The sequence below is a fragment of the Nannospalax galili genome, unplaced genomic scaffold (assembly GCF_000622305.1).
Source record: "Nannospalax galili isolate Female #2095 unplaced genomic scaffold, S.galili_v1.0 scaffold386, whole genome shotgun sequence".
Classification (NCBI taxonomy): Eukaryota; Metazoa; Chordata; class Mammalia; order Rodentia; family Spalacidae; genus Nannospalax; species Nannospalax galili.
In genome coordinates, this window is record NW_008356676.1 from 4,675,552 (window position 1) to 4,684,662 (window position 9,111).

Below are 9,111 nucleotides of genomic sequence, written 5' to 3' on the forward strand. Positions count from 1 at the left end.
ATTAGGCTATATTATTTATATGTTTACATGTCTTCCTACTAGATTGTGAATCCCTTGAGAGTTGGAAATAAGTCCTAACCTAAAACTACATTATACATTGGACCTGTTAAGTGCTAAATGAATGTTGTGAAAACCTTACTCACTAGTCATATAACTTCCAGATTAGTATCTCAGTGCCTGCTGCCCTCCTGAATCCATCTCATATCTCTGAAACTATTTTCTCCTCTCCTGAAAATGAACTCCTCCAGTTCCCTGCATTTCCTGTTTAGTTTCTACTCCTCAGCAATTTCAGCACTGCCCCTGTTCCTTCACACTTGTTTATCTTTTCATTGCTATTGGTACCAGTTTCTGTTACTGCCTAAATGTCTCCTGGTTCCCACCATCCCACCCTCATTAATTAATTGCATTTCTTCAGCTCCTTGTTATTCTAAATCTGACCATGGCAATAATTATAAAACTAGTCTTGCCTGCCTTGAATGCTGTCAAGTCTGTCTTCCTTTCTGCCATCACAGTTAAGTTCTCTAAAACATAAGATTGTAAGAGCCAGAGGGGGTGGATGACCACCAGGAAACAGTCTTCCAGACAGCTGGTCAGTTACGTGTATGAACTCACAGCAGTTGTGACTGCATGCACAAATCTTGTGCATGCTCAAAACACACAAAATCCCAGCAAGACATGGGGAGGTGGCTAAGAAATCCCAGGCCAGCCTGAGGAACTTTTGGCAATTGATTACTGTGGAGAGGGGGAAAGACAGTATCTTACAGGGATGGGACTCTTCGTGAGCCCAGTGGATAGACCCACACTGAAGGACATTTGAGGACACAAATTAGACTCTATAGGCCTTATTTGTATAATAGAGTATGTTAAGTTGGGCAGGGGCAATAAGAGGAGGTGCAGCTAGGGAAGGGGATCTATCAAATTACAAAAAAAAGTCAAAAATTCAATAAAAAATAAAAAAAAAATTAAAAAAAAAGTTAAAAAAATCCACTTGTTCTAGTTCATGGAAAAATATACAGATCTTATACCATTATATTTCTTTGTAATGTGCCCCTTAATTTACTAATGTCATTTTCTGTATTTTTGCTTACATGATATCTATTAAATAGCTATAAATTTTAACTCATTAAACAAATTAACTTTGCTGTTTCCACGAGCTACACTGAAATGTTTCTGATAACAATTTTTATTTGAAATCGGTACTATTTTCAAATAGCGATGCTTTCCATAGTGGTGCTGCTTTTACATAGCCGCCTGCTGTGGCAATAGCCATAAACTTCATTGAAGAAGAGAAGTACAATCAAGGCATCTACTGCAATTGTTTAAGAGATGCCTGGAATCTAGTGTATATGTGGTGTTCTTTGTGTGTGTGAGGCATCTGTTGGCCAGGAGGCTGTGGTCCACTCAAGCATTCTCCTAGTGTGCTGTTCAGTCAAAGGTTGTGATTAGATTTCATTGAAATCTCACCCTCTGGATTTGGCTTTCAGGAGTAGCTACATTTTAACTCCCAAGGCTCCATTTTAATTAAAGCTAACCTTCCTTTCTCCCAGTACTCCTCTTCTCTTCATCATGAATTCACCATTTCATGGACGGCACTCAATTTTGTGCTGTGCTTTGTGTACCCAGTTTGAGATCTTTTTGAATGATTTCAGAAGCAAAGTTCATAACTGGCTATTTTCAAACCTTTCATATTTAGGCAATAGTTTTCTTTACTGCCCAAAACAGCTAAAAATGGGTGAACTATAGTTAGATTTAGTTTGATTTATAATTCAAAGTTATTTGATCTATAAAATATAACATTTAAGAATGCTGAGCAGCAAGTCTCTCCTATGGTCTTAGGCAGTCTGTCACGGCTTTCTAAAAGTCATCTAACAATATAATGTATCTCAAAAGACACAGATGTTATTTTTAAAAGGTGTAATACAAAAATTTCATTCTATAATAAGCACTCATCAAATTTCTTTTAAAAACATATTCTAAAATTATCTGAGGGCATATAAATGTGACTACCCCTAGATTTTACTATAAAATGCAAATCACTCTATTTCCCATACCATTCTATTAACAAAGAAGGTACTATGACAGTCAAGACATTTATGGTTTCATTTAATAATAAAGTCCAGATCAAACTGGTTCAAGTTTTAAAGGTGATTTTGTAGGTTGAAAAGTTTGTAGGCTCCTTGGGTATATAAGTGTCCTTACCTTGAAGATTTTTTTTCAGGTGTTTTTTCATGGTACATGCTTTGTGAGATGTCTTCAAACCAGAGCCAGAGCTCTCATTTTCTTAGTCATCTGAGGATAAAGACTCAGTGGTATTGGAATATCATCATGCAATAGTGGGTTTCACGTGGATATAACATTAAATACATACCTGAAGAGGCCAGAGATGCAGTGTGTTTATTGACTTACATTATATGCACAAATCACTGTGGTCAAGGAGTAGTGATTACCAGTTTTGGTTTAGCCCAGTCAGAACACTGAGACCAAGGAGGGTGTGTTTATCATACCTAAGAGGAAGAACAGACAAGATGAGAGAAAACAATGATGCCAGCTGATCCAGGTGCCTTGCCACCTTAGTGGTAAGGACCTCAAACTCAGCAGATTTTGATCGTTTTCTGAGCATTAACTTTCAGACCTGGGTCAGAAAAGTAACTCCAAATACTACACTATTAATCAAATAATTTTTCACCTTAATTTTCTCATAGTTTCTGCATTTGTTAGAAAAATAAATAATAGAAAAAATTAATGCAGTTTTTCTATATCATCTCACTTTATTTTCCCTGTTTTTCATGTAATATTGAAAAGTAAAATGAATCTGGGTCAGCATTATATAAATATAGTGTTCAGTACTTAATCATGGGTGTTAGGATTCTTTTTTAATAATAAATCATTCTGAGTTTTAAGTCTAATGGTATTTTTTCTGGTTGCACAATGGTTTAAAAATTGATAACAATAATTACACCAGTAATTACAAACAATTCTATATACTTTAACATTTTCCAGGTGTTGTACTTTATGCTTTTCACATACTAGGCCATTGACTTTTCATCATAATGCTATGAAGAAGAAAATTTTTTATAGAGAAACATAGGCTAAGGGAATGAAAAAGAGCAAAATTATAATACTCTGGAGGAGATAGATATTTATCCTGAGGATATGATTTTCCTCTCATTTGATAGTTTATGCCAGGGATATGATCTCTACTCTCTGTTGGTCACTCAGTCCCCAGACATGCATGGGCTCCATCATTCTCAGCTACCAGCTTCCACTTCTGCATCCAGGGAAGTTGCTTCAGTGTTTGCGGAAGAAAAGCAATGAAGGGTCAATGGAGACTATGAAAACTACATGTCTTTAAGGGGAAACCTAGAAACAGCACTCATATACTTTCTATTGAGATCATAGCTGTAAGTGATAAGGGGGATTGGGGATTTGGTTCTAAAGGATAATTCATAAGGTCAGTTACAACTCACAGGTATTTAAAGGAAGGAAGGTAAAATAGATACTATAGAAGTGAGTGTATTGCATCTTACAGGTATATAAATGCTGTCATTCCTATAGATCACAGGGGCAGAGCTATGGTTTCAGTGACTATGATCCCATCACCATGTAATGTTGACTGCACTGAAAGCATAGTGTTTTCTATATAAAAGGGAAAACAAAATCACTCAGATCTGTCACTTCCAATTATCCAGTTTGTAGACAAAAATGTTTTCCAGTAATCTTAGGGAACTAGTCATGCAACCTTTTTTCTTTTGAAAGAAAAAAAGAAGTATATGACAGCTTCATTCTGCTTATAAATCCTCAGTGAGCATCCTTTCTAAGATAACAGAATTCCAAAAATATCCTGGAGCTAAGTGTAAAGACTCAGATTTTATTTTTAAAGTTTAATAATGATTGAGTTTTAAAATATTCAAATTAAATTTCCACAACATTTTCTTACACAAAAATATAATCAGTTTAAATAATTCTGAGTTCAGCTGATAATAAAAAAGAAGACATTTCTGATATTAAATGACAGAAAATTCCCAATCAACTAGTTCAAATCTTAAAGGTCATTTACACTACCATTGATTTGAAAGGATATTTATATATCTGTTAGCAACATTTGGTACATATAAATATGACTATATATTGATACAGATACGTGCAAAGATATTTACATTATCATCTGCCTAAATTTGTACCATGGCTATAATATCTGTTTTTTTAATATTTCTATGTAGGTATAATATACAAGATTTATACCATAGAGGAGTCTAAATTTTCTTATTCTCTTAAGTTAGTCATTGGACTTGAAAAAGAAATATCAAATTGCTTTAGCCTTTCAAATATGTTATTTTAAAATTTGTATTAGTAGAAGTTAAACTTATTAGACGTATGACAGACACTGGGGAATTAAGAGGTTAGCGTTCTTCCATATAATGTGTCTTTATGGTTCAACAATTACTTTATAGACTTTTGAATCTGTAAAGAGCAAAAAAACTGACATAACAGTAACTCTCTATCTTCTTTCCCCAACAACATGCCACTACTGACCAAGGACCCACCATGATTAAAAACTGCAGCTATATCATTGCACATACGGAGCTTGATGATAGGGTGCCCACAAATCTGTGTGATAGAATAGAGAAGTGCTGAATTGATAACTAATTTCTGTGACATTAAACTCTAAATGATGGTTGCATGTTCAAGATAAATATTTGATCAGAAGACTGAAGCTGTTCCTAAATACAATTTATCATAAAGGTCATCTTCTTGAATAAATTATAAACGCTCTGAAATCTGACTTTGTATGGCTTTTGGTAATGTGCTCAATGTAAGTTCCCTGGATTCTCTGAAACTGATCACACTGATATGTTACAGGAGATGATGCAGCACATTTGTGGGTCCTGTTATACTTTGGTTTTTCTTCTTTATTGGTTGGTAAGGAATTAGTGACTCCTTTAATATGGTATCAAGCAATCAGCTTTCAGACGTCATTAATCCTGCCGTTAAATCACTTGCAGACATTCATTTTTCTAGTTATTCACTTATTTATGAAAATCATGAGCCTTAACAGTATATTCCTACTTTTGGTTATGAAAACTCCAATAAAGCTATATTCACTCTTGAAGAATTAATAAGATATTTTTGGATATAATACATGGATACTTTTGAGTTAAATTACTTGATATCGCAAACTCCATCTAATTAATTCCATAGGGGACTAACAATCTCCAATGAAGTTATTATTGATTGACATCCTTAGAGTATACTTACAAGAGCTAAAGGGAATATATTTGGTATTTGAGTAATAAGATGCTTAAAGAGAGAAGAAAACTTGGACAGAGGGAGGTGGCATTAAAGAAGAATTCCAACAAGAGTATTACAAGGCAAAATTTCATTGGAGAGTTAGTGAATAAAATAGCTAGATAGAATGGATGGTTTTGCTATGGGGCAGAAGGCCACATACTTGGTAAAGTAGTTTCAGGAGGAATGCAGAGATGTGAAAGTTTATTCAACCTGTGGTGAGTCCCACTTTATCTCCTAAGAACTTCTTTGAATCGTCCTGAAAGTAAATGTGGTAGTTAATATCTAATTACAGCACTGATGGATTTTTAAAAATCACATTACATTATTTTCGTTTATATATAAATGAAAATAATTGGAAGATATATTAAACATTCTTAGTTATGTCTAATTTCTCATTTCAGAACAATCCCCATATCACCATTGATTCATTAATTTTTCTTTGGTATTTCTTTTGTATGGGAGTTCTAAGCCATATTGGAATTTGTATATTTTAAATTTAGTTTTTCAGTAGAAAAAACCATACAAATCATATCGTGCCCATGTATATAATCGTCAAAATTTTCTTTCAAGACTACAATTTCTGCTCTGGGACTATGCCCAGAATGTGATATTTACACTATGGATCCATTAGTGAGCTTGTTAAAGCCCTGCTTACTTGGTTGTCATTTTCCCACTCCAAGACTAGGACTGGAACCTGTTCCAGCTCAGGACCAGTCCACTGAGATGGCCAGAACTGGTCAACCCTCCTACTATCTGTACACTCATAGCCCTAGCTGTGATTGCTTAACCCCCTCCAGAACCAACCTGGCATCACTCTTGACCTCCTATTAAAAAAATCAAAACTGAGAACCTGAAACGCAGACCAACTATTCACCTGATCAGAAACCAACCAATATATAACAAAATTAAAAACAGAAATTAACTTCCACTTAACAAAGACAGGCTGGCACTTCATACCAGACAAAAACTAACAAAGGAATTCATATGCCAAGGTCACATCACAAAACAAAAATAATATGAAAAACCACATCAGTTCTTGATAAGTGTTCTAAAATTAGAACTACTCAGAGGAACACCAGGAAACGGAATTTAAAAGAACAATCATAGAACTGGGAGTGATAGAGCCTGCCTTTAATCCCAGTACTGGAGGCAGAAGCCAGCAGATCTCTGTAAGGTGAAGGTCAGCCTGAGGGTTCCAGGTTAGCAAAGAAACAAAGAATTCAAGTACTTTAAAGATCACACAAAGAAAAACATCAAGGAGCTCAAAGAGGATGAGAATGTCTTCCTGGGTGAAGCTCAAAAAATGAAAATATACTGCTAAATTAAATGAGAAAGAAAATTTATGATTTGAAAAGAAAATTCACAGAAGAAATAGAAATGCTTAAGAAAACTCAAGATGAAGATGGAACTGAAAATAATCTCAATAAGCATGTTCTAAAAAACAGGAGAAAAAACATACCAGAAGAATGAATCAACTGGAAAACATGATATCAAAACTTGAATAAAAAGTGGGCAGATTAGATCACTCAAGCAAAGAATATATATATAAATTCTAATATAGGAATGAAATATACAGAAAATGTATGACACCATGAAAAGACCAAATACATGAGTCATGGGCAGAGAGGCAGGAAAAGAATCTTATGGCAATGACATTGACCAGATCTTCAACAGGATTTTAAATACACTCTCATCAACAATAGCCTTAAAAAACAAAAATGTCTAGGAATAAACCTAACCAAAGACAATAAAGATCTTTAGAGTAAAAACTATAATGTTTGAAGAAAGAGATTGAGGAAAACACTAGAAAATGGATAGACCTCCTGTGCTCATGGATTAGTAAAATTAATATTGTTAAAATGACCTTCCTTCCAAAAGCAATTTACAGATTCAATGCAATCCCAATCAAATATCTCCATGACATTTTTTTCATAGAAATAGAAAAATGTCCTAAAAGTCATACAATGCCACAAAGATCCCAGAGGTTCAACTGTCATGAGCAAAAAAAAACAAAAAACAAAAAACAATATTGGAGGGATTACCATACCCAATTTCAAACTATATTACAAAACTATAGTAGTAAAAAGAGCATTGGTTTGGTACAAAAACAGACATTTAGATCAATGGAACAAAATAGAAGACCCAAACATGAGAGCACATTATTAGAGAGGCACTTGATATTTGACAAATATTCCAAAAATTCGTGCTGAAGGAAAGAAACACAGCAGTATCTTCAACAATGGTGAAGGGAAAATTGGGTCTTTATATATAAAGAAATAAAATTAGACCCATATCAATCATCCTGCATAAAAATCAACTCCAAATGGATCAAAGACCTCAGTGTGAAGCCTAAAATGCTGAATCTGTTAGAAGAAGCTGTAAGATATGTTATACTAGGTAAAGTAAAAGAATTTCTAAATCAGACTTCAATCACTGTGCTAGAGAGCTTTAGTTGTTAACCTGACACACCTGAATAGAGGGAACTTGAATTGAGAAATTTCCTACACTGGATTGGCTTGTGACCATGTCTGGGGGGGTGCACTTTCTTGATTGTGGACTGCTGTAGGAGGGCCCATCCCATTCTGCATGGTGCTACCCCTGGGCACATGGTCTTGTGATGTACAAGAAAGTAGGATGAGCACAGGCCAGACAGCAAGCCAGTAAGAAGCATATCTATGTGGTCTGTACTCCAGATTCCTTTTGTGAGTTCCTACTCTTGCTTCCCTCAGTGTGGAACTGGGAGATGTAAGAAAAAAATAAACCCTTTCCTCTCCAAGTTGGTTTTGGTCAGTGTTTTTAATCACAGAAACAGAAAAGTAACTAGGAAAATCACTCAGAAATTAAGGTCAAGAATTAATAGCTGGGACCTCATTAAACTAAAAAGCTTACATGCAGGAAAGTAAACAACCAATTGAATGAAGAGGAAGCCTATAGAGTGGGAGAAAATCTTTGCAGTTATACATATGATAAAGGATTAAATTCTAGAATATACAAAAAGCATCCAAAAACAATGAATCAAGGAAATATATGATCCAATTAAAAAATGGGCTACATATTTGAACAGAGAATTCTCAAAAGATAAATAAAAATGGATAAGAAATACCTTTAAAGGTGTTTAACATCATCAGTAATTGGGGAGCTGGAAGTTAAACTACTTTAAGATTATATCTTAACCAAGTTAGAATGACTAAGATCAAGAAAACAAATGACAACAAATGCTGGTGAGGACATAGGGAAAGAAGAAGCATCATCCATAACTGGTAAAATTGCTACTGGTGCAGTCAGTATAAAAATCACTGTGGAGAAATCTTAAAAAAATAAACATAGATCTCCTTGTGGACCACTCCTTGACATATCCCAAAGAATTTAATATCCTACTACATAGATACTTAGTCATGTTTATTGCTGTTTTCATGGCAGCTACCAAATGCAAACAGTCTCAATATCCCTCAGTCAATGAATAAATAATAAAAAATGTGGTGGATTTGCAAAACACAGTTCTATTTGGTGAACTAAAGAAAAACTAAATCATGAAATTTGAATGCAAATGGGTGAAACTAGAAACTGTTGTTCTAAGCAATGTAATCCAAACTCAGAGAAATATGTGATGCATGTTCTTTCTCATTGTGGGTCCTAGCTCCAAATACTGAGATACGAGTATATCTTGATGTAACAACAGGAGGCTGGATATTGGAAAGAAGTCATGGAGGAAGAGATGAGGACGATAGGACACAGGTGTTATAGAAGGAAAAAGGAGAAGATGGGCCATACAATAAATGGGGAAGAAAGAGGAAAGAGCAAAAAATATAATTCTTAGGTGGT